The following is a 26813-nucleotide window of genomic DNA, read 5'->3' as shown; positions in this document are numbered from 1 at the left end:
CTTTGGAGATATTGCAGAGGCTGGTGTGGAGTCTCCACTATGATGTGTTCCCCCTGGATGAACGGGCGGTAATTCTTCAATGCCCACACCGTTGCCAGGAGTGCCTTCTCACAATCGTTGAATTTTTCCTCCACAGAGGATAAAGTTTTGCTCTCATAGGAGATTACTTTATTGACCTTGTCATGCTTTTGGTATAATACTGCCGTCAAGCACGTATTAGAAAACCCTGTCTCCAGGAAGAACTCCTTGTTTCTGACAGGGTAAGCTAGGCAAGGCGCTTGTGAGAGGCTTCTTTTGAGTTGTCTTACTGCCTCGGATTGTTCTGGACCCCATTCCCACTTTACCCGCCCTTTCAAGAGATGAATCAGGGGTCTAGTGATCTCTGCGTAGCCTTCAATGAACTTTCTGCTGTAATTAGTCAGTACAAGGAGGCTCCTTAGTTCCCGCAGAGTCGTAGGGTCTTTCAGTTTCTGGAGTGCTTCCACTTTATTTTCCTGGGGACAGAGACCCTGAGGAGTAATCTCATGCCCAAAGAAATTAACACAGGTTCTACACCACTGTGCTTTCTGAAAGGAAAGTTTTGCTCCGGCGGCCCTCAACTGCGTCAGAACATAACGTATCTCCGCTATTTGTTCCTCCACAGATGAACTTTTGATGAGGACATCATCTACATAAGCCAGGTTACCCCTCGCACCCAGATCGGGCATGGCCTTATGTAGGAAAATGTTGAATTCATTGCCGAAGTTTAGGTATCCAAAGGGAGTCTGGGTCCATGTGTACTGCTGGCCCCCAAAGGTAAAAGCCAGTTTGTAATGGTCCTCCCTACTGACAGGCACGGTCCAGTATCCATTGGTCAGGTCAATTGCTGGAATACCTGTGACCCCTGAATCTGGGCCAGCCCTTGGTCAATGTAGGGCAGAGGCCATCGGGAAGTATGGACCCGTTTTTTGAGCTCCCTAAGGTTGGCGCAGAGTCTCCACTGGCCGTTTGGCTTCAATATTCCCAGCACCGGATTATTGAAGGTGCTGTGTACTGGACGGATTATTCCCCGGGACTCAAGGTTCTTAATTATTTCAGTAAGGGACTCTATGGATGCGAGAGGCAAGCGATATTGCTTCAGAAACACTGGAGTCATGCCAGGGTCCGTGGGAATTGTTGTGGTGTGGATGTCGGTGCGATCACAGTCATATGAGTCTACCGCAAAGAGATCTTGGAAATCCAAGAAAACTTGTTTCAACTTTTGCTTCTGTTCCAGAGTCACACAGGCATCAGCTAGGTTGACTCTCTCTTCCACCATCTGCCTGAAGCCTGGAAAGACTTCTGGTTTGGCTATCTCAGCGGCCTCCTCCAGCTGGGTGGAGAAGTCCCTGGTCAGAGTGCTGATTTGGACTGGAGGCTTCAGATGGGAAAAGCAGCCCTCATGGACCTGGAAAATCACCTCATCCCTCCTGAAGTCACAAGTCACATCTTTCTTACCATAAGGGCAAGAAGTGTACACCAGGAAGTTCCCCCCATGCCGGGTGAAAATCCTGTCTGGTGTTGTTTTGTCATCACTGTCACTGTCAAAACAGTCTTTGGGGATTGGTCCTAACTTTTCATTTCCTAGATCAATGGAGAAATGTCGGTCATCAACTGCCATTCCAATAATGGTGCCTGCGGCTAGAGTAATACTCTTTAAGTAGCTGTTATCCACCTCTACTGGAATGGTGTCATGTTCTATGTTGACTAATGGAGTTGGGTTTACCCCCAACCCTTGCTGTTGGAGAGAAGCATTTAGATGTATGTAAGCATCAGGGTTTTTCAATTTTTGTCCTCTTTTAACTTTCACTTCCAGGGAGAATTGTCGGGTCCTTTCCGGGATGGTGACTTCCTCTTTAATCTGAATTTCAACTTCATAAGGTAGCAATTGAGCTGACCTAAATGCTTTTTCTGGATCATCAAAGCCCATGGGATTATCCGCTAATTGGGACCAAGCTTTGAAGTTTATTAGGTCCAAACTAATGGCAAAGCGATTGAGAATGTCACTGCCTAAGTAAAAGGCGGCAGTGACGTCTCGCACGACCCAACAATTATGGACTATGCTCTTGTTGCCAATGGAGATTTTAAGCATACACCTTCTTGGCAGGAGATGTTTGGAATTAGGTGCTTCCAGGTCCACTTCCCATTTGTCTATCAGTTTGAATGTGGGAATGGCTGGATCTTTTGGGAGCTGGCGGAATATGGCTTCGCTAATGAAGCTCTTACCGGTGTTCACACACACTCGAGTGAGAACAGAGTCCTTCCCATCATTTAACTGAACAGGGATGAACGACTGCTCTCCAATTTGCTGAATATCAGCCAGGCTCTGAGCTGATTTCACGTCTTTCTGGACTACAGGAGTGAGAATGTCTGGTTGTGGATTGGTAAAGAATTTCAGAGTATTTCTTTCCAGTGTGGAATACCACCTTAAACTGGAAGGAAGTTTATTTTCAGAAATAGAGAGGACCCCCCATCACCAGTCTGTTGTCCTACTGCTATTACTGTCACGTGTGGAATTTGGTTGTTCTGGAAGTGAAATTCTACTTGGTCAGATTTTTGTTCAACCATGTGGCAGGTGCCGTTTAAACTAACATGGTTGACACTCTGTTTTAATTTTATTGGTCAGCTAGTCTGTGTGCAGAGGACCTTGTTTACACAATCTATTAGGGGTGACAACCTTCTCAGGAGGTCATTCCCTGGTAAACAAGGGGTGCCCTCTGGAGTCACTACTATGACCGGGTGTTTCACCTTGTGTCGCCCAATTTTGATGTCCAAATCTGCAGTCCCCTGACAGGAATTTCCTTCCTATCAAAGTTCTGCAGTTGTCCAGCAAGAGAGGTGAGAGGAATACGGTAATTCTCCCCCCTTCCTGCATTTAGTTCATCAAAGGCCCTTTTGGACACAAGGGTAGCTTGGGATCCAGTGTCCACCAGTGCCGAAATTGTACCCTGCCCCTGTACTTGTACCGGGGCATAATATCTTCCCTCCTTCTCCTCAAGGGGGAACAGATAATGCACATTTTTGGACAACTGGTGGGCTAACTTTCTGGTTTTGGACATTGCTAGCAAAGAGATTTGAGCAGAATTCTGTGGAGAGCCTGGGGAATCTGAAAGAAAAAGTTGGCAACTGCAAATGGTTTCGGGTTCTGGGCAGCCCCCCCCCCCCTTTGGAGGCAGTCATCAGGATGGGTTTGACCCATGGGATTTTGGTATTGTCGGTTCTGGGATGAGATGATGGGTGGCGGTAGCTCAGTCTCAACATCTCCCCAGTCTGAATTGGCATCCCTTGGGACCCATTTTTCTTTGGGAGGAGTTCCCACATCTCTGAAGGAGAAGATCCTTTTCCCAGGATCTTCTGAGGATCCCTCTCCCTCAAATTGGAAGACCTGTACCTCCTCCACAAAGTGGGTCTGTTTGGGTCCTTTGTTTCTCCTACCCCCCTCTGCTCTTTGGGAGGCAGGCTTTCAGGGGCAGGAGATTTTGTTTCCGGTTCCTGGTTTTCCAGGGGCTTTTTACAAGTTGGGAAGGAAGCTTCCTCCAAGGCTTTACACCCCCCTTCCCCTTGTGCCTCCTCCCGGGGAACCATTGGGTTATCGGGGTGCTGCCCCTGTCATTTTTCTGGAGCACCAGGCCCAGAGTGTGGGGCATTCTGCGGTGGCATGCTCATCTGAGGGTTCTGTTGAGCCCTCAGTATGTGACCCAGATCCCGTGCCATATTTTGGACCTGGCGCTCAAGTTCTGAAACCCGCTCAGGCTGATACGGGGCTCTATTTTCTCCCCTGGGCTGATCCCGGGAAGGGTAGCTGTCCCTTCTCTGGTAGTACCCCTGGTTGGGAAGATTTTGGTACCCCTCCACCCTTGGCCTCCCCTCTCCCGGATTAGGTTGTCTGGGCTCAGGGAATTGGGGAAAGAAGGATGGATGATTTTGGGGCTGGAAATTGGGTGGATACCTGGGGAAAAAGTTCTGCCCAGGATTTTGTGAATTTCTGCCCTCCTGGGGGAAGTTAGGATGGAAGTTCCCCGGGTCAGGTGCTTGGCTGGATCCCCTCCCTTGGGCTGGAGGAGTCCACACATAACCCAGGATTGGTCGGTTTCCCTTGTAGCGGGGACTTACATAGTCAGGGGAGTGGGGGACCCCATTTGTGGGACTACCTCCTCGACTCCCTGTCTGTGACTGGCCCGAGGGCCTTCTGGGCTGTGAATTATTTGGTGCAGGCAGGTTTTTAAGCCCCCATCTCCAAATCTAAAACGGGGGCAACCTTTACCTCTGCCACCTTGGCAGCAGCAGGGATGCTGTTGGTTTTGGGGTTTTTCGGCGCATTATTTTTATTTTCGATGGGCTTCTGCACCTCATAAATCCGGGTAGCCTGTTCAGTGACCCAGTCTAAAGATCTTTTCTCATGAAAATCTCTGCTATCCGTGCGCACCCTTCTGGTGGTCTGCGCAAAAGCACGCTTTAATTCTTGCACAAACTCTTGTGGGGCCTGATCCTCCCCACATTGCAAATTGTAGGCTGCCTTGCGAGCCTCTTGAGGATTTCTGTGCACAGAAAAATGTTTCAAGATGGCCGTCCTGTATGTGGACCACCTTGAATGGTTTTGATCCTCCAGCCCTGCAAAGAACCTAAAGTACTCTGGTGAGAAGGTCCATTTGACGTACTGGATGCAGCTACTGCTGTCCTTCAAATGGAAAGTCTCCATCATTTGCTCATAGAGCTCCAAGTGTTCCCAAACAGAATACTTGGCGTTCTTATGATAAGGCGTGATGACACTCCTTATTGCCTTTATTTGTTTCAATGGGTCCTTAAGCAAGGCCCTTTTTGCCTTATTGGCCTTTTTGGTTCGGGTAACCCTGGTCCATTCATCCTCTGACTCAGAAGCACTGCTCCCAGAGGTGCCCGTCTGATCTTCCTGGTTTTCCCGGATTCTGCGAGCCTGGGAATGGCTGGCAGAATGTCCGGACCTGGTCTCCTGTGTCCTGTAATGCTCAGAGGAGTCTTCAGATCCCTCCTTGCTGCCAGGATTTGATGGGTACCCCCCCACTGACCTAACTGGGCAGTGGTTTTCAGGATGCCCTTAATGGGCCTACTCTCCTGGGATTCCCCACTAAATTGCACTGTGCTTGGGTGCCCATACCGGGATGCCTGCCCCTCCATTTCTGGGTGGTACTGGCCTATGAGCCCCATACTTTTGGCTGGATAGTAATCTGCCATTCCTGTGGCCCCGTGCTCATGCGCGCCAGGGGACATAGGAGTGGCAGAGTCCAGGGACTGGGAGAGATGAAGGCCTCTGGTACCAGGGCTCCTGAGGTTATGCTCAGGCGTTTCCCTTTCCCAGCGAACCTCGTCTCTATCAGCCCCTGCTCCCTGTTGCAATGCAAGAGTCTGTGCTTTCAGTTCCTCAGTTAAGGCCTTACTATACTCTATCAGTCTCTCCTGCATGGCTACCTGTTGCTGGAGCCTATCATTGTGCTGACAGAGAGCCTCATTTTCTCTCTGTGCCTTCTGATTGGTCCTGGAGTACTGGGCCAGTCTCTGCTGCAGGAAGGTTACCTACTCAGTCCCATCCCTACTGGCCTGCTCCTTTCTTGCCAGAGCCTCCTCCACCCTCCTGGTGTGATCTAGCAAGCCCTGATACTCTTTTTGGAGGTCACACAGCCCGTGGAGGGCCAAGTGATTTTCTTCAATTTTTCTTTTTAAATGGCAGACTTCCTGGCCTAAGGTATCCCTTTCCTGACCAAGAGCCTGCATTTGTGACGCCAGGTCGTCCCTCTCCCTTTGAAAGGCACCAGCTTTCTGGCGTTCTTCATCAAACTCTGCCTGGGTATACAGGTCTTTCAAAATCAATTTATTGCTTTCCTCTTTCTCTCTGTCTAGTTGGATTTGTAGGGTGGCTACCTGCTCTGTGCATGCCCTGTTGAAATTGATCTGTTGCTCCAGCTTTTTCTGGCTCTGCAGTAAGGAGTCCAAACTGTCTTGGTGCTCGTTCTGCAAAGCCAGAATTCTGGTATCCTGGTCTGTCTTTTCCTGTTGCAGTATATCCATGTCCTCTTTTATTTTAATGATATACTGCCTACTATCATTTTCTGACTCCTGGCTCCTCTGCAGCCTCTGATCAAAAGAGACCAGGTCAGATTGGGCCTTTTCTAACGCCATCTGTTGGCTATTTGCCAGATCTTGGCCTTCAGCACATTTGTCCTGCATGGCTCCCATATATAGATACAAATATGCCGCTATCCTGGCAATCTTATTGTGTTAATCTTTGGCATTAGAAGCCATATATAATTCACTCAGGGCCACATGTAATAGACCCTGATCTCTCCATATATCTGACCCTGTTGCGCGATTGCCTGCAACCAGACCGTTTGGTCCTGATGAGTCCACTCACCTCTCACAAATAGCTTATGTAAGAAGTTGTAACGCTCACCTGGTTCCCACGGAGGCGCGGCGCGAAGGCGCAGAACTCTGAAGATGGACAGGAAGGGCCCCTCTATTCTGGCTTCCCTGGCTCGTTGGATACCCTCCTTAGGGTTTGGAAGGATGAGCTCTCCATCCTGCTTCTGATGCAGGGGTGCGTTGAAACCCAGTTACTTCACTGGATTGAGGATTGATGGGAGTTCAGGTAAGCTTGACTGTTCAGGTAAGGCGCTGTAAAAGTTCTGTTCAAAAGTTCAAGCTTAATAATAATGTTTGTTGTCTAATTGCAGCAAGCGCTAATGCTTATGTCTTTTTCCCCTTAGGGGCCGGGGTTCGGAGTGCCGGAGATATGGCGCCGACCCGAAGTGAAACAGTTCTGGATGAGTGCTCAGGTAATGTCTTTGCATTCGCTCATTCAATGTCTTTGTCTTTTTTCCCCATAGGGGCCGGGGTCAGGAGATGCCAGGAAGCGGCAGGACCCGAAATGCAGTGGGAATAATCCAACAGGTAAGACTTAAAAGGAAACTGAGCTTTCCTTATTCCTTTTCTCCCTCTCACCTTTGTTCTTGTCTTTTTTCCTCTAGGCGCCGGGGCGTAGCTGAATTCGGAAGATCGCTGCTGAAGATGGAAGCGCCTTGCAAAGGTGAGTAAAATGCAGCGCTGCAGCGATCGAAACAAAATGCCTTTAAAATGATGTCTTCCTTTTCAGGGCCGTTGGAGAAATGACTCCGGGATGCAGATTTAGCAGGTAAGGGCTTTTCTTCTCCTATTCTCTTCCTTTCTCCCCTTGCAGGTGTTCCAGGGTGCTGGCAGGCGTGGCTGAAGTCAGGATGCAGGAGCTGACACGGTGAGCGTCCAGCTGCTAGGTGCAGAACAACGCGAAGCACGTGTGGCTGTTCGGGTGGGGTTTAAATAGCCTTGGAAGAAGTTCCTGGTATGTATCCTTCCACCAATCAGGTATGTATCCTTCCCCGACCACACCCGGGTGGTGAAGTAGTCCTACAGGTAAAGTAGTCCCATTCAGGCCTCAAGGGGGCCTGGATGAAGCAGCAAGGTCTGCATCAGGTAAGTGTGCACCCAAGCACTTAAACACATATCCTCTTCTATGAGCCTGGCGCCTAAGGCGCCAGGACTGGGGTCCGCTATGAGCCTGGCGCCTAAGGCGCCAGGACTGAGTCCAAAGGGCCCCGACTTGGGCCCGCTGAGACTTCCCTGGGAAAAATGATGTCTGCCTCTAGGGTTGCTGGGCCCGGCCTGGCTCCTTGGAGGTAGGCATCATGACAGTACCCCCCCCCCAAGGCCCCTCCCAAGGTCTTTTCCTCCGGGGGTTTTGGTTTGTGCGGGAATCTTCGATGGAATCGTTGAATTAATCGTGGTGCGTGAACATAGTTACTGGGTTCCCAAGATCTTTCCTGAGGTCCATATCCTTTCCAATCAACAAGATAGAAGAGTTTCGACTTAACTATCTTGGAATCTAAAATGTCTTTCACTTCGAATTCTAATTCTCCATCAATTTGGACAGGGCCTGGGGGCTCAGACAGTCTGGTTCCAGGTTGTACTGGTTTTAGAAGAGATGCGTGAAAAACGGGATGAATCCGCATGTTGGATGGTAAATCGAGTTTAAAGGCCACTGGGTTGATAATAGCTTTGATGGGGTAAGGCCCAATGAATCTGGGATTAAAAGTTCGCTGACCCTGTAGGGGTAGATGTTTAGTTGCTAGCCATACCTGATCTCCTACTTGGTAAGGAGGAGTTTTACTTCGGTGCAAATCAGCGTTTTCTTTATACTTTTTCTTGGCTTGCTGTAAGTGGGTTGTAGCTTCTTTGAAGGCTTGGGTTATTGTGGAATGTAGGTGATTTACTGCAGGCATCTCCAGGGTCAGAGGTGGATCTAGGTCAGAGGTCCGAGGATGGTGACCATACAGGGTATAAAAAGGAGTCTGTCCGGTTCCAGAATGCACTGAATTGTTGTATGCATATTCTGCAATCCAAAGGATGTCTTTCCAATTTAACTCGGATTGGTGTAACATGCACCGCAGATATTGCTCGAGAGTCTGATTGGTTCTCTCGGTTTGTCCGTCGGTCTGGGGGTGGTGGCTGGTGGATAACCGCACGTCTATTTGTGCTAGTTGGCAACATTTCTTCCAAAAGTGGGAGATAAATTGACTTCCACGGTCTGAGACTAATATGGAAGGGAAACCATGTAACCGCACTATATTTTCCATAAATTCCTTGGCCAAGGTGGAAGCTGACGGCAATCCTTTTAAAGGGATAAAATGGGCCATTTTGGAGAATAGATCCACTATTAAGAGAATCGTGTTGTAACCACCACAAGGAGGCAGGTCAGTTATAAAGTCCATTGACAAGGTGTGCCAAGGTGCTGGTGGAATGTCCAAAGGTTGAAGTAGGCCGGCTGGCCTTTTCTTTTGACTCTTATTTTTGGCACAGATTCCGCAAGACAACACAAATGACTTTATGTCTTTTCTCCAAGAAGGCCACCAGAAGTGGCGTTTGATCTTTTCTTCTGTTTTCGCGATACCGGGGTGTCCTTCCATTAATGATTCATGATGACGGGTAATGACAAGTTCCTGCAATTCTTTACTTGGCAGAAATAACTGCTCTTGGAAGTAGGGTAAATCATCCTTAACGGTGTAGTGAGGACCCTTTTGACTCCATTCCAGTACGGCAGAAAAGTCAAAAAGCTGTTTTACTTGAGCTTGGATGTCCTCAATGGTTTGCAATGAAGTCAAGCCCAGAATTCTTTGTTCCGGTATGATTGGCACAGGTTCTAAACTCGAATTGGGTTCTTCCATGCCTATCCGGGATAAGGCATCTGCCTTACCATTCTTGCAGCCAGGGCGATGGGTAATTACAAAATCAAATTCCGCAAAGAATAAAGCCCATCGGAGTTGTCGCGAAGATTGAGCTTTGGCCGTCTTTAAATACTGCAAATTTCTGTGGTCCATAATTACAGTGATGGTGTGTCTTGCACCGAGAAGATAGTGACGCCAAGCCTTGAAAGCTGATTTAATAGCCAGTAGTTCTTTGTCGGTAATTGCGTAATTGAGTTCAGGTGGAGAGAATTTTCTGGACCAAAAGGCTACAGGGTGTAGTTGGTTAGTTTCTGGCTCTCTTTGCGACAGGACAGCTCCCATGGCCGAACTGGATGCATCGGTTTCCACGATGTAAGGGAGATCTGGGCGCGGGTGCTTCAATACAGGTGCAGAGGTGAATTTGGTTTTCAGGTCCTGAAAGGCTTGTTCAGCCTCAAGAGTCCATTCAAAGCGTTTATTTTTCTTTAGGAGAGCTGTGATGGGTTGAACAATTCGAGAAAATTCCGGGATGAACCTTCGATAGAAATTGGCAAAGCCAAGCATGCTTTGCACTCCCTTCACAGAGCTAGGAGATGGCCATTTGAGAATGGCGTCCACTTTCCGCGAGTCCATTCGGATTCCTTGAGGTTTCAGGATGAATCCGAGAAACTCCACTTCTGTGGTATGAAAAACGCATTTTTCGAGCTTGGCAAATAATTTGTGCTGGCGCAATTTCTCAAGAACTGCCCTAACATGGTTTCTGTGATCAGATTCTGAGGAGGAATACACCAGGATGTCGTCAATATAAACGATGACACAAACATCGATAAGTTCCCGAAGAACATCATTCATGAAGTACTGGAAGGCGGCAGGTGCGTTGCACAAACCGAAGGGCATTACTTGATATTCGAAGAGCCCAAATTTGGTGCGGAATGCAGTCTTCCACTCGTCGCCCTCTTTTATACGTACCAGGTGGTAAGCTCCTCGGAGATCTAGCTTGGTGTACACACGAGCATCTTTTACTTGGTCGATAAGCTCAGGTATCAGGGGCAAAGGGTAACGATTCTTAATCGTTATCTGATTTAGGGCGCGGTAGTCAATACAGGCCCTAAGGTCTCCTTCCTTTTTAGGTACGAAGAACAAAGCGGAAGAGACTGGTGACTTTGATGGGCGAATGAAGCCATTGGCCAGGTATTGATCCAAATACTGGCGCAAATGCAGGTTCTCAGGTTCAGTAAGAGCATAAATCCTACTACAAGGTAGTTGTGCATTGGGTACCAAGTCGATTTGGCAATCGTAAGATCGATGGGGAGGTAAGGTGTTAGCCTGCTCTTTCTGAAAAACGTCTTGGAATTCTTGGTATTCAGATGGTAGCTGTACAGGGGTGGAAGTTACAGAGGCTAGACCCATAGCTGGATTCCTTGGGTAACAGGTTGGTTCACAATCAGGAAAAGTTATCTTCTTTGCTCGCCAGTCTATTCTCGGATTATGTGTTTCTAACCAAGGGATACATCAAACACGATTGCTTCCCGATGTCCGTCCTGACCCACCAGAGTGATTTCAACTGTGGAATGCGTTACAGGCCCTGAGGCTATTTCGGTTCCATCAACTGTAGTAATTACATCTTGGGTTACTTTCGGGCGGAGAGGAAGCTGAATCCTGGAAGCCAATTCACAGTCTATGTAATTTCCAATAGCTCCACTGTCTATGTATGCTTTTATAGCATGCAACTGCTGAGGCTGTTTTGGGTTCACAAGCACCATTGGCATGACAAAATGCGAGGTCAAAGAGTTTGTTTTCAAGCTCGGCAAGCGGACCCCTACGCTTGTCGGGCTAGGTCGTTTCCCGAACCAGGTGTCAATAACTCGTTATCAGTGGCTCCAACCACCTTCTTGGGTGGTTTAACTGGACAACTTTGAAGAAAGTGACCGGAAGTTCCGCAATACAGACAAAGTTGCATTTGTCGCCTTCTCTCTCGTTCCTTCTGCATTAATGGTCCTTTAACACTGCCAATTTGCATAGGTTCGGAAACGTCAGTACTCTTCGAGTTAACGTGGGTCTTGATAGGTACTCTGGTTTCATACTTGAGCCGATCTGCTTTTCTATTTTGAAGTCTGTGATCAAGTTGAACCACTAAGTCTATGTAGTCTGCGCAGGCCTGGGGTGGATCTACTATCTGAGCTATAACATCTTTAAGCTCTCTGCGCAGGCCTCGATGAAACAATGTGATCCTTTTATTTTCAGGCCATCCGGTTTCCACAACTAGTCTATTAAAGGTGGCGATATAGGACAAAAGATCCTGATTACCTTGTCGTAAGGATAGCAGTTTGTGTCAAGGGCCTGTCCCTGCGAGTGTCGAGCGAACAATCTTTCCATGCTGGCCTGGAAGCCCTGGAAATCCCGGAGAATGGGATCATCCTGATTTACCAATGGAATAGACCAATCGGCAGCACAGCCACTGAGGTAAGATAGTACAAAGGCTACTTTGGTCTGGTCGTTGGGGAAGGCCCCGGGCCTGCATAAAAAGTGTAAACGGCATTGGTTCATAAAAACGGCATATTTCTTGGGATCCCCCGCAAAACGTTCCGGTGGGGCCAAAGGCATGTGTCCAGGTAGATTGATTTGTACCGGGTTATTCGAACCCATTGTTGTAGAAATATCTCCGGAAACAGGTAAAGGAGTGTGCTCTGCCTGGCCCTGCAATAACCTTTTGGCCAGATCATCAGTTCTTTCCTTGGATAGGATTAGTTCCCTTCTGAGAGCATTAGTCTCCTGGCGGGCTGAGTGCACTTCTGCCCATAATTCCCCTAAAAGATGGGCCAGCTGATCTGTCTCGGAAGTCTCCATAGCGCCCAGGTGGGAAATTGTGGTAAGGCTTCGCGTTCTGTAACGCTCACCTGGTTCCCACGGAGGGGCGGCGTCGAAGGCGCAGAACTCTGAAGATGGACAGGAAGGGCCCCTCTATTCTGGCTTCCCTGGCTCGTTGGATACCCTCCTTAGGGTTTGGAAGGATGAGCTCTCCATCCTGCTTCTGATGCAGGGGCGCGTTGAAACCCAGTTACTTCACTGGATTGAGGATTGATGGGAGTTCAGGTAAGCTTGACTGTTCAGGTAAGGCGCTGTAAAAGTTCTGTTCAAAAGTTCAAGCTTAATAATAATGTTTGTTGTCTAATTGCAGCAAGCGCTAATGCTTATGTCTTTTTCCCCTTAGGGGCCGGGGTTCGGAGTGCCGGAGATATGGCGCTGACCTGAAGTGAAACAGTTCTGGATGAGCGCTCAGGTAATGTCTTTGCATTCGCTCATTCAATGTCTTTGTCTTTTTTCCCCATAGGGGCCGGGGTCCGGAGATGCCAGGAAGCGGCAGGACCCGAAATGCAGTGGGAATAATCCAACAGGTAAGACTTAAAAGGAAACTGAGCTTTCCTTATTCCTTTTCTCCCTCTCACCTTTGTTCTTGTCTTTTTTCCTCTAGGCGCCAGGGCGTAGCTGAATCCGGAAGATCGCTGCTGAAGATGGAAGCGCCTTGCAAAGGTGAGTAAAATGCAGCGCTGCAGCGATCGAAACAAAATGCCTTTAAAATGATGTCTTCCTTTTCAGGGCCGTTGGAGAAATTACTCCGGGATGCAGATTTAGCAGGTAAGGGCTTTTCTTCTCCTATTCTCTTCCTTTCTCCCCTTGCAGGTGTTCCAGGGTGCTGTCAGGCGTGGCTGAAGTCAGGATGCAGGAGCTGACACGGTGAGCGTCCAGCTGCTAGGTGCAGAACAACGCGAAGCACGTGTGGCTGTTCGGGTGGGGTTTAAATAGCCTTGGAAGAAGTTCCTGGTATGTATCCTTCCACCAATCAGGTATGTATCCTTCCCCGACCACACCCGGGTGGTGAAGTAGTCCTACAGGTAAAGTAGTCCCATTCAGGCCTCAAGAGGGCCTGGATGAAGCAGCAAGGTCTGCATCAGGTAAGTGTGCACCCAAGCACTTAAACACATATCCTCTTCTATGAGCCTGGCGCCTAGGGCGCCAGGACTGGGGTCCGCTATGAGCCTGGCGCCTAAGGCGCCAGGACTGAGTCCAAAGGGCCCCGACTTGGGCCCGCTGAGACTTCCCTGGGGAAAATGATGTCTGCCTCTGGGGTTGCTGGGCCCGGCCTGGCTCCTTGGAGGTAGGCATCATGACAGAAGTGCTCTCTGGCTATTTTGATGTCTACCAGTGTCGTCATTCTGGAATTTGAGTTCCTTCCTGACTTACAGAAGTTTGTATTTTATTTTTGCAAAACAGACCGTTTCCTTAGAGCGTTCCTTTGAGGAGTGCTTTACAGCATAACACAGCATGGTGATCCGACCGGCTGTATGTCTCCTGTCAGTTAGCACACTGTATTAATCTTCACAAGTGATAGATCTAACCCAGAATCTCCAGCTACGAGCCCCCACTTCTGTAAGCGATATTCAATCAACACTACAGCTAAGTCAATGCCTAGTCTGGGATGCTGAGGAAAACCCTTATTGATGTATTTTTATGTCCAGTTCAGTACTCTGGATGACAACCCTTGTATAACACCCCCCTCTTAGAATCCCCCTGACCCCACTGGGCCAAGAAGTAGGTTTGTTTTGCAAATTAAAAGGTTTATTTGAAAAATTAAACAATATATATGTGTCACACTTTTATAACAAATTAATATCTGATAGTACACTTATACATATGATGTGGATCCACAATGGGTAATGTTACAGTGGTATACTTGATTACTTAGGAGTAGTATAGAGGATGAGGTTGCTGAAAATGCTTTATGGTTTCAAGGAAATGCAAGGTGGAATGAAATGCAGTACAGCAAATAAACTTGATATGATTTCAACCAACAACAGTGTAATCACTTTTTCTCTGGCAATTCACCCCCCCCCCTATGCAATGTAGAAATGGAAGGAGATGGAAAGAGGAGCACACAGTTCTCAGGAATGCAATCAAATACAATACGAAATTCAGTTCCCCCCCCAGAAAGCTTAGAGGAAACAGGTAGAAGTTTGGAGCACAGGCCCAAAATGCTTTTAAATGGGATGGCAATGGATGGGAAAATGTGCTAACTGATTTTAATTCCCTCTAGAGATTCAGGGTGAGTGAGAGATGCTTGTTGGTATTAGTTCAGGCTCACTTTAGCAATGCTCTATGAGTTATTACCAGGTTGCAAACGGATTTTAACAAAGGAAAGAATGGAGCTGCTATTTTGACAAGTGGAGAAATTGAGCCAAATCGCAAATCGCGGTAAATTTTGCGAGTGCGTAAATCGCGATTGCGGTAAAACTATAGGGACTATAAGTCATTTCTAGGTTTGTTAGAAAGCCTAGAATCACAGCTTTAAAATGAAAGTTAAATTTCGTTCCTAGCCCAAACGGTTCCAGAGATACGGACAATTTAATAAAGGTAGATTTTCGGATTTAAAGTAAAACTCAAAATGACAGGTGACAGCTTGCAGCTGCAGAATTGACAGGTGACAGTTGTGCAGCTTTAAAAATGACAGATGACATGATTTCTAGGAGGCAGTTCTACTTAGGTTAAAATAGCTTGAATTAGATTATTTTAACTAAGAGATTGGTTCTGCACAGTTCTGCTAGGTACTCACAATATAAATTTGAACTAGGCCTCGTCACGGATCTTGTCAACACGTCCGGCGGCGGTTCTGTCTGCTCGGCGGGTCAATCAGGCACCGGTTCTGCTCACAGCGATCCGGATCTCTGGTTCTGCTCACAGCGGTCTGGGTCAGCTCTGCTCTGCTGGTCTAGCCTCTCTGGATACAGCGGCCTCTGGTTCTGGATACTGCTCTGCTTTCCGGTCCGGATCAAGTGGATTCTGGATGTAACACTGCTTTCTGGGTACTGGCAAAAGTTATTGGCAAAAGAATTCAGACAGCTCGCCCGGCTGTGGAATAGTTTGCAAATGATTTTAAGGATGCTGAGGCCTGCTGAGAAGAGTTCTCAGTTTGTGGGTTTAGGCCCTTGCTTTAAGTTCTGAAGTAAATTTCTGGTCTCTGAAGATTGAAGGATGTGAAGTCTGGAGTCTCCCGGCAGAGCGTCCCGCAGAAAATGGAATTGAATGTCTCTACCTGTCCCAGCAGTCTCTTTTTATGTGTTTTGGAAGTGGGTGTGTGCGTGGCATAACTAAGCCTGCCCCTCTCTACTTGTTATTGGCCCAATTATCCCCTCTCCCATGATTGGGGGAAGGAAATGGATTGTCATCATGATGAGGTCTGTTTGTGGGTCAGAGGATCCTCCCCTGGTCAATTTGCCCACAAATCTATATTTGATTCAAATACATATTTCCCAGATACACAATTTGTTGAAATTACATGTACAAATTATATATTCCTTATGGTCCATGCTTGTCCGCCTCTGATCTTCCTGGGGGCTTGCATTCAAAAATGACAACATTTTGCGCTTTTTGACTGGTTTACCAATATCAGACATTTACCAAAAATTACACACATGTGCACAAGGAGTATGGACATTAATTGATGAAGTGTCAGATTTTTAACATGCAGACATTTGGAGTGAGACCCTATTTTCCGCTAGCAACCCCCCAGAATACACCACAGGGTCCTAACGCCTCTTAAAACGTGCACAGAAAAATCACAAGAATAATGATATTCCTTATATAATTTTGACCAGTCCGCACTATGAGTTAACTATCTGTTTAACTTATGCCCTGGTCAAAAAGGGGTGTGGCTTCCCACATCACATGGTGGAAGAACTGGTTTATCCACTTCCCCCAAGCTCAGCTGGCTCTCACAGGCACTTCTCCTCCCACTTCTCCCAAGAGGAAGCCACTTTACGGCCCCCCCAATATAACATTTGCCTGAGTCCATTGTTCAGTTTCCTGCAGTCCCCAGGTAATTCAATCAGAGAGGTGTCACCTCCTTTTTGTGGGGGCATCAGAATGCAGCCAGGCCTGGGAACACCGCTGTTGATCCAGTTTCAACTCCTGTCGGGGGTAGTTGTCAGGCAGAATCCAGTTTCATTAAGCCAGGTTTCAGCTAAATGTCACTTTTAGTTCCCAGTTTTCTACATTCAAATCAAACTGACAATTTTTACACATGCAGCTAGAGTGCTGATTCTGAGTTCAAAACTATGACATTTCAACAGTTACAAACTATGTGATGCTCAAAAGTAGGTCCCTCATTTAATTTAAACATTTCGATTTTAGTGGTTTTCAGTTCAGTTTAACTTAAGCTGCTGACCTCCACAGCTCAGCCAGTTTTGTTATGAACATTGTTTTGGGCTCTTCTTCTTTCCAGATGTTGTATGCACACAAAACTTCATTCTGCCAAATGTCTGCTGGTGTTCAGTGAGATTTTTTAATATCCTGCAATGTTTGACATAGTCATTTTTAGCTTGCAATCAGAGAAACCAAGGTGATTTCAAAGGGCTTTTTAAGCTAACAGACACTGCTGTTTTTCCTTTGGCACACATTCCACTCATGGCACCCCTGGCCCATCACGCTCGCACTGGTGGGTGGAAGGTTGGGTGACCATTTTGGTGTGCGCACAAACTGCGTGGTTCTCCTGGATTCTGGCGCACATGTGGGCTTTTTGGCCATCTTGGATTTTCTAAGCCCACAGCACCAAATGTTGCAGCTTAATGACTCAAACGTGGGTCAATACTCCTGACAAAGCCCCCCCACCTGACTGCACTTTGAATTTGAGTCAAGGGGGAGTCAGGTGTGAAGAATGTTTTGACCCACGCACTGGTATGTCCGCATCATCTTCTTCCAATTCCGCAAATGGCACAGTTCAGCATCTTGTCCTCCATCCGGTTGGATCGATCGGTTCTCCTCGCCGGTCCTGATGGGAATATTGGGCAGTTCTCCGGGCCCCTCGGATCTTTGCCCCCGGTCTCCGGATCGTCCTCCTTGGCCAGTCTCCAGGTTTTCTTTCTCCTAGGACGACAAAGGTAAGCGGCATAACCTATTTGTAGACATTTCTTCCCCACCATTGATATAGTGGGGTGGCATATACATTTTATAGTCAAGACATTTGCGTTCTTATTTTAACAAAAAACAAGATACAATTATAAGACATTTTATTTTTTCAAATTCATAATATTTTATACATTATATGTGGGATATTTTAGGGTTGTTATTGAATTACTCTGAAGCGGTCCCCTCTGGTATTGCAGAGGACTCCTCCAGTTGTTGCAGAGTGTGCCTGGGTTGGCAACACTTCAGCTGATTAATATGGACCCACTTATCTTCCCCTTCCGCCAAATTACCTTTGGGGATGCGGATTTTGTAGGCAACAGGGGAGATCTTGTCTATAATTTCAAAGGGTCCCTTCCATGTAGGCAAACATTTTCGCTGTTTGGCCTGGTTCCTTTGGAAATTGTATAGATAGACCTAGTCCCCCACAGTATATTCCTTCCTGGTGGTCTTCAGGTCATAGTGGATTTTCATGCTATCAGCTGATCTTTCTAGATTCTGCTGAGTATAGGCAAAAGCATGTTGGAGGTGTTTCCTTAAATTCTCCACATACTCATGAGTTGTGGAGGCATTTATCAACGTTTGCTCTTGGGTTCTGTAGAGCAAATGCTGAGGAAGCACCATCTTGCGTCCAGTCATCAACTCAAATGGTGACATTTTACTTGCAGATGAAGGGGTAGATCTGATGGCCATTAGGACCAGAGGTAATCGGATATCCCAACTTGGCCCAGAATCTGCCACAAATTTTTTTAATATGCTCACAATGGTTTAGTTGTATCCCTCCACTGCTCCAGAAGAAGCTGGCCTGTAAGCAATATGTAGCTTCCTTTTGACCCCCAGTGTCTCCCACATCTTTGTCATTACTTCACTGGTGAAGTGGCTACCTCTGTCTGATTCAATCCTTTGAGGTAGACCAAAACGGGAAAAGATGTGGTTAATCATCAGGGCAGCTGCTGTTTCTGCCTTGCAGTTTGGGGCTGGGAGACATTCCACCCACTTGGTAAACAAACATGTAACGGTCAACATGTACTTGTTTCCTCTAGACGAGCGAATTACAGGGCCTACAAAGTCGATTTGCAAATCTGACCATGGCAGTGTCATCCCCCTCTTTTGGAGAGGCGCACGGTGTGTGAGGGATGATGGCTGAAATTGTGCACACACAAGACACCCCTTCAAGTATTGGTCGAGGTCCTGCTTCATGTGTGGGCAGTATGCAACCTCTCTTAAGATTTCCAGTGTTGTGTGAAAACCCCTATGACCGGCGGTGGCCGCATCATGGGCGTGACTTAACATCAGGCTTCGGAATGAGGTAGGGACTACTCACTGATCATGGCAAGCTTGGGATTTCCTTACCAACAAACCGTCTTGGATTCAGAACCTTTTTGGACATTTCATCAACACTCTTAGGTCCTCTTTCCCAATGTAATTGGTATCCGTCAGGGGAAAGTTCTCAGGGTCCTCAATGTGTTGGTAAAACTTACCAATCATTGGATCCCCATTCTGAGCTGTAATCAAATCAGCATCAGGGGTCTCCTTACTCCATTGTGCAGTTGAAAGATCATGGTGAGCATTTATCTGGGACCTAGTGATAGCAGTGACCTGGATTTCCCCTAACAGGGACTCTATTTCTATTAGATCCTCTTGGATGGCCCCGGTTTTGGCCAGCTGATCAGCTAAGTCATTTCCAGTTTTGTCTGGTCCCTCTACTTTGGAATGACCCTTAATCTTTTTCCAGTAGATGGTCGTCCCATTCGAGGTGACCAGATCATCAATGTTTTGGATTAACTTCCCATGTTTCAAGGGTTTGTTATTAGCACATAACATGCCTCTGGTTTTCCAATTAACCAGGTGATCCACGAATCCGTTCCGTACATAATCCGAGTCTGTGATTATGACCAGTTCGTGGAGTTGATGTTGGACAGCAGTGAGGATGGCCTGATGCACAGCCATCAATTCTGCCACCTGACTACTTCGGGGACCAATTTTGTATCCAGCTGAGGGTTCTGGAAACTCCTTCACCCATGCATTCCCTACGCCGGCCACCAGTTCTTTCTCCCCGTTGTTGTCAACATGGTAAGAGCATCCATCCACATAGACAGTGGGCATTCCCTCACACTTGTCTTCTTCAAAGACTTTGTGGGGGGAATTAAGGTATGCCTCCATGTTGTCCTTGATTTTTTAGACTTTCGTCCTCGAGACAGTTTTCTCTGGCACAATCATGCAAGTCAGCCAGACCTTGCGCGAGGGGACTCTTCTTGTTTTGGCCATATCTGACCTCCACAGGAAAGCCTTGCATTGACAGAATCCAGGAAGTAATTCGGGAATTACTCACATTTCCGACCCGGATCCTGTCACTTTGGAGATATTGCAGAGGCTGGTGTGGAGTCTCCACTATGATGTGTTCCCCCTGGATGAACGGGCGGTAATTCTTCAATGCCCACACCGTTGCCAGGAGTGCCTTCTCACAATCGTTGAATTTTTCCTCCACAGAGGATAAAGTTTTGCTCTCATAGGAGATTACTTTATTGACCTTGTCATGCTTTTGGTATAATACTGCCGTCAAGCACGTATTAGAAAACCCTGTCTCCAGGAAGAACTCCTTGTTTCTGACAGGGTAAGCTAGGCAAGGCGCTTGTGAGAGGCTTCTTTTGAGTTGTCTTACTGCCTCGGATTGTTCTGGACCCCATTCCCACTTTACCCGCCCTTTCAAGAGATGAATCAGGGGTCTAGTGATCTCTGCGTAGCCTTCAATGAACTTTCTGCTGTAATTAGTCAGTACAAGGAGGCTCCTTAGTTCCCGCAGAGTCGTAGGGTCTTTCAGTTTCTGGAGTGCTTCCACTTTATTTTCCTGGGGACAGAGACCCTGAGGAGTAATCTCATGCCCAAAGAAATTAACACAGGTTCTACACCACTGTGCTTTCTGAAAGGAAAGTTTTGCTCCGGCGGCCCTCAACTGCGTCAGAACATAACGTATCTCCGCTATTTGTTCCTCCACAGATGAACTTTTGATGAGGACATCATCTACATAAGCCAGGTTACCCCTCGCACCCAGATCGGGCATGGCCTTATGTAGGAAAATGTTGAATTCATTGCCGAAGTTTAGGTATCCAAAGGGAGTCTGGGTCCATGTGTACTGCTGGCCCCCAAAGGTAAAAGCCAGTTTGTAATGGTCCTCCCTACTGACAGGCACGGTCCAGTATCCATTGGTCAGGTCAATTGCTGGAATACCTGTGACCCCTGAATCTGGGCCAGCCCTTGGTCAATGTAGGGCAGAGGCCATCGGGAAGTATGGACCCGTTTTTTGAGCTCCCTAAGGTTGGCGCAGAGTCTCCACTGGCCGTTTGGCTTCAATATTCCCAGCACCGGATTATTGAAGGTGCTGTGTACTGGACGGATTATTCCCCGGGACTCAAGGTTCTTAATTATTTCAGTAAGGGACTCTATGGATGCGAGAGGCAAGCGATATTGCTTCAGAAACACTGGAGTCATGCCAGGGTCCGTGGGAATTGTTGTGGTGTGGATGTCGGTGCGATCACAGTCATATGAGTCTACCGCAAAGAGATCTTGGAAATCCAAGAAAACTTGTTTCAACTTTTGCTTCTGTTCCAGAGTCACACAGGCATCAGCTAGGTTGACTCTCTCTTCCACCATCTGCCTGAAGCCTGGAAAGACTTCTGGTTTGGCTATCTCAGCGGCCTCCTCCAGCTGGGTGGAGAAGTCCCTGGTCAGAGTGCTGATTTGGACTGGAGGCTTCAGATGGGAAAAGCAGCCCTCATGGACCTGGAAAATCACCTCATCCCTCCTGAAGTCACAATTCACATCTTTCTTACCATAAGGGCAAGAAGTGTACACCAGGAAGTTCCCCCCATGCCGGGTGAAAATCCTGTCTGGTGTTGTTTTGTCATCACTGTCACTGTCAAAACAGTCTTTGGGGATTGGTCCTAACTTTTCATTTCCTAGATCAATGGAGAAATGTCGGTCATCAACTGCCATTCCAATAATGGTGCCTGCGGCTAGAGTAATACTCTTTAAGTAGCTGTTATCCACCTCTACTGGAATGGTGTCATGTTCTATGTTGACTAATGGAGTTGGGTTTACCCCCAACCCTTGCTGTTGGAGAGAAGCATTTAGATGTATGTAAGCATCAGGGTTTTTCAATTTTTGTCCTCTTTTAACTTTCACTTCCAGGGAGAATTGTCGGGTCCTTTCCGGGATGGTGACTTCCTCTTTAATCTGAATTTCAACTTCATAAGGTAGCAATTGAGCTGACCTAAATGCTTTTTCTGGATCATCAAAGCCCATGGGATTATCCGCTAATTGGGACCAAGCTTTGAAGTTTATTAGGTCCAAACTAATGGCAAAGCGATTGAGAATGTCACTGCCTAAGTAAAAGGCGGCAGTGACGTCTCGCACGACCCAACAATTATGGACTATGCTCTTGTTGCCAATGGAGATTTTAAGCATACACCTTCTTGGCAGGAGATGTTTGGAATTAGGTGCTTCCAGGTCCACTTCCCATTTGTCTATCAGTTTGAATGTGGGAATGGCTGGATCTTTTGGGAGCTGGCGGAATATGGCTTCGCTAATGAAGCTCTTACCGGTGTTCACACACACTCGAGTGAGAACAGAGTCCTTCCCATCATTTAACTGAACAGGGATGAACGACTGCTCTCCAATTTGCTGAATATCAGCCAGGCTCTGAGCTGATTTCACGTCTTTCTGGACTACAGGAGTGAGAATGTCTGGTTGTGGATTGGTAAAGAATTTCAGAGTATTTCTTTCCAGTGTGGAATACCACCTTAAACTGGAAGGAAGTTTATTTTCAGAAATAGAGAGGACCCCCCATCACCAGTCTGTTGTCCTACTGCTATTACTGTCACGTGTGGAATTTGGTTGTTCTGGAAGTGAAATTCTACTTGGTCAGATTTTTGTTCAACCATGTGGCAGGTGCCGTTTAAACTAACATGGTTGACACTCTGTTTTAATTTTATTGGTCAGCTAGTCTGTGTGCAGAGGACCTTGTTTACACAATCTATTAGGGGTGACAACCTTCTCAGGAGGTCATTCCCTGGTAAACAAGGGGTGCCCTCTGGAGTCACTACTATGACCGGGTGTTTCACCTTGTGTCGCCCAATTTTGATGTCCAAATCTGCAGTCCCCTGACAGGAATTTCCTTCCTATCAAAGTTCTGCAGTTGTCCAGCAAGAGAGGTGAGAGGAATACGGTAATTCTCCCCCCTTCCTGCATTTAGTTCATCAAAGGCCCTTTTGGACACAAGGGTAGCTTGGGATCCAGTGTCCACCAGTGCCGAAATTGTACCCTGCCCCTGTACTTGTACCGGGGCATAATATCTTCCCTCCTTCTCCTCAAGGGGGAACAGATAATGCACATTTTTGGACAACTGGTGGGCTAACTTTCTGGTTTTGGACATTGCTAGCAAAGAGATTTGAGCAGAATTCTGTGGAGAGCCTGGGGAATCTGAAAGAAAAAGTTGGCAACTGCAAATGGTTTCGGGTTCTGGGCAGCCCCCCCCCCCTTTGGAGGCAGTCATCAGGATGGGTTTGACCCATGGGATTTTGGTATTGTCGGTTCTGGGATGAGATGATGGGTGGCGGTAGCTCAGTCTCAACATCTCCCCAGTCTGAATTGGCATCCCTTGGGACCCATTTTTCTTTGGGAGGAGTTCCCACATCTCTGAAGGAGAAGATCCTTTTCCCAGGATCTTCTGAGGATCCCTCTCCCTCAAATTGGAAGACCTGTACCTCCTCCACAAAGTGGGTCTGTTTGGGTCCTTTGTTTCTCCTACCCCCCTCTGCTCTTTGGGAGGCAGGCTTTCAGGGGCAGGAGATTTTGTTTCCGGTTCCTGGTTTTCCAGGGGCTTTTTACAAGTTGGGAAGGAAGCTTCCTCCAAGGCTTTACACCCCCCTTCCCCTTGTGCCTCCTCCCGGGGAACCATTGGGTTATCGGGGTGCTGCCCCTGTCATTTTTCTGGAGCACCAGGCCCAGAGTGTGGGGCATTCTGCGGTGGCATGCTCATCTGAGGGTTCTGTTGAGCCCTCAGTATGTGACCCAGATCCCGTGCCATATTTTGGACCTGGCGCTCAAGTTCTGAAACCCGCTCAGGCTGATACGGGGCTCTATTTTCTCCCCTGGGCTGATCCCGGGAAGGGTAGCTGTCCCTTCTCTGGTAGTACCCCTGGTTGGGAAGATTTTGGTACCCCTCCACCCTTGGCCTCCCCTCTCCCGGATTAGGTTGTCTGGGCTCAGGGAATTGGGGAAAGAAGGATGGATGATTTTGGGGCTGGAAATTGGGTGGATACCTGGGGAAAAAGTTCTGCCCAGGATTTTGTGAATTTCTGCCCTCCTGGGGGAAGTTAGGATGGAAGTTCCCCGGGTCAGGTGCTTGGCTGGATCCCCTCCCTTGGGCTGGAGGAGTCCACACATAACCCAGGATTGGTCGGTTTCCCTTGTAGCGGGGACTTACATAGTCAGGGGAGTGGGGGACCCCATTTGTGGGACTACCTCCTCGACTCCCTGTCTGTGACTGGCCCGAGGGCCTTCTGGGCTGTGAATTATTTGGTGCAGGCAGGTTTTTAAGCCCCCATCTCCAAATCTAAAACGGGGGCAACCTTTACCTCTGCCACCTTGGCAGCAGCAGGGATGCTGTTGGTTTTGGGGTTTTTCGGCGCATTATTTTTATTTTCGATGGGCTTCTGCACCTCATAAATCCGGGTAGCCTGTTCAGTGACCCAGTCTAAAGATCTTTTCTCATGAAAATCTCTGCTATCCGTGCGCACCCTTCTGGTGGTCTGCGCAAAAGCACGCTTTAATTCTTGCACAAACTCTTGTGGGGCCTGATCCTCCCCACATTGCAAATTGTAGGCTGCCTTGCGAGCCTCTTGAGGATTTCTGTGCACAGAAAAATGTTTCAAGATGGCCGTCCTGTATGTGGACCACCTTGAATGGTTTTGATCCTCCAGCCCTGCAAAGAACCTAAAGTACTCTGGTGAGAAGGTCCATTTGACGTACTGGATGCAGCTACTGCTGTCCTTCAAATGGAAAGTCTCCATCATTTGCTCATAGAGCTCCAAGTGTTCCCAAACAGAATACTTGGCGTTCTTATGATAAGGCGTGATGACACTCCTTATTGCCTTTATTTGTTTCAATGGGTCCTTAAGCAAGGCCCTTTTTGCCTTATTGGCCTTTTTGGTTCGGGTAACCCTGGTCCATTCATCCTCTGACTCAGAAGCACTGCTCCCAGAGGTGCCCGTCTGATCTTCCTGGTTTTCCCGGATTCTGCGAGCCTGGGAATGGCTGGCAGAATGTCCGGACCTGGTCTCCTGTGTCCTGTAATGCTCAGAGGAGTCTTCAGATCCCTCCTTGCTGCCAGGATTTGATGGGTACCCCCCCACTGACCTAACTGGGCAGTGGTTTTCAGGATGCCCTTAATGGGCCTACTCTCCTGGGATTCCCCACTAAATTGCACTGTGCTTGGGTGCCCATACCGGGATGCCTGCCCCTCCATTTCTGGGTGGTACTGGCCTATGAGCCCCATACTTTTGGCTGGATAGTAATCTGCCATTCCTGTGGCCCCGTGCTCATGCGCGCCAGGGGACATAGGAGTGGCAGAGTCCAGGGACTGGGAGAGATGAAGGCCTCTGGTACCAGGGCTCCTGAGGTTATGCTCAGGCGTTTCCCTTTCCCAGCGAACCTCGTCTCTATCAGCCCCTGCTCCCTGTTGCAATGCAAGAGTCTGTGCTTTCAGTTCCTCAGTTAAGGCCTTACTATACTCTATCAGTCTCTCCTGCATGGCTACCTGTTGCTGGAGCCTATCATTGTGCTGACAGAGAGCCTCATTTTCTCTCTGTGCCTTCTGATTGGTCCTGGAGTACTGGGCCAGTCTCTGCTGCAGGAAGGTTACCTACTCAGTCCCATCCCTACTGGCCTGCTCCTTTCTTGCCAGAGCCTCCTCCACCCTCCTGGTGTGATCTAGCAAGCCCTGATACTCTTTTTGGAGGTCACACAGCCCGTGGAGGGCCAAGTGATTTTCTTCAATTTTTCTTTTTAAATGGCAGACTTCCTGGCCTAAGGTATCCCTTTCCTGACCAAGAGCCTGCATTTGTGACGCCAGGTCGTCCCTCTCCCTTTGAAAGGCACCAGCTTTCTGGCGTTCTTCATCAAACTCTGCCTGGGTATACAGGTCTTTCAAAATCAATTTATTGCTTTCCTCTTTCTCTCTGTCTAGTTGGATTTGTAGGGTGGCTACCTGCTCTGTGCATGCCCTGTTGAAATTGATCTGTTGCTCCAGCTTTTTCTGGCTCTGCAGTAAGGAGTCCAAACTGTCTTGGTGCTCGTTCTGCAAAGCCAGAATTCTGGTATCCTGGTCTGTCTTTTCCTGTTGCAGTATATCCATGTCCTCTTTTATTTTAATGATATACTGCCTACTATCATTTTCTGACTCCTGGCTCCTCTGCAGCCTCTGATCAAAAGAGACCAGGTCAGATTGGGCCTTTTCTAACGCCATCTGTTGGCTATTTGCCAGATCTTGGCCTTCAGCACATTTGTCCTGCATGGCTCCCATATATAGATACAAATATGCCGCTATCCTGGCAATCTTATTGTGTTAATCTTTGGCATTAGAAGCCATATATAATTCACTCAGGGCCACATGTAATAGACCCTGATCTCTCCATATATCTGACCCTGTTGCGCGATTGCCTGCAACCAGACCGTTTGGTCCTGATGAGTCCACTCACCTCTCACAAATAGCTTATGTAAGAAGTTGTAACGCTCACCTGGTTCCCACGGAGGCGCGGCGCGAAGGCGCAGAACTCTGAAGATGGACAGGAAGGGCCCCTCTATTCTGGCTTCCCTGGCTCGTTGGATACCCTCCTTAGGGTTTGGAAGGATGAGCTCTCCATCCTGCTTCTGATGCAGGGGTGCGTTGAAACCCAGTTACTTCACTGGATTGAGGATTGATGGGAGTTCAGGTAAGCTTGACTGTTCAGGTAAGGCGCTGTAAAAGTTCTGTTCAAAAGTTCAAGCTTAATAATAATGTTTGTTGTCTAATTGCAGCAAGCGCTAATGCTTATGTCTTTTTCCCCTTAGGGGCCGGGGTTCGGAGTGCCGGAGATATGGCGCCGACCCGAAGTGAAACAGTTCTGGATGAGTGCTCAGGTAATGTCTTTGCATTCGCTCATTCAATGTCTTTGTCTTTTTTCCCCATAGGGGCCGGGGTCAGGAGATGCCAGGAAGCGGCAGGACCCGAAATGCAGTGGGAATAATCCAACAGGTAAGACTTAAAAGGAAACTGAGCTTTCCTTATTCCTTTTCTCCCTCTCACCTTTGTTCTTGTCTTTTTTCCTCTAGGCGCCGGGGCGTAGCTGAATTCGGAAGATCGCTGCTGAAGATGGAAGCGCCTTGCAAAGGTGAGTAAAATGCAGCGCTGCAGCGATCGAAACAAAATGCCTTTAAAATGATGTCTTCCTTTTCAGGGCCGTTGGAGAAATGACTCCGGGATGCAGATTTAGCAGGTAAGGGCTTTTCTTCTCCTATTCTCTTCCTTTCTCCCCTTGCAGGTGTTCCAGGGTGCTGGCAGGCGTGGCTGAAGTC

The sequence above is a fragment of the Ambystoma mexicanum genome, chromosome 3p, assembly GCF_040938575.1.
Source record: "Ambystoma mexicanum isolate Mex_15411 chromosome 3p, UKY_AmexF1_1, whole genome shotgun sequence".
Lineage (NCBI taxonomy): Eukaryota > Metazoa > Chordata > Amphibia > Caudata > Ambystomatidae > Ambystoma > Ambystoma mexicanum.
The sequence above is the reverse complement of the archived record's forward strand: the minus strand, read 5'-3'. Positions refer to the sequence as shown.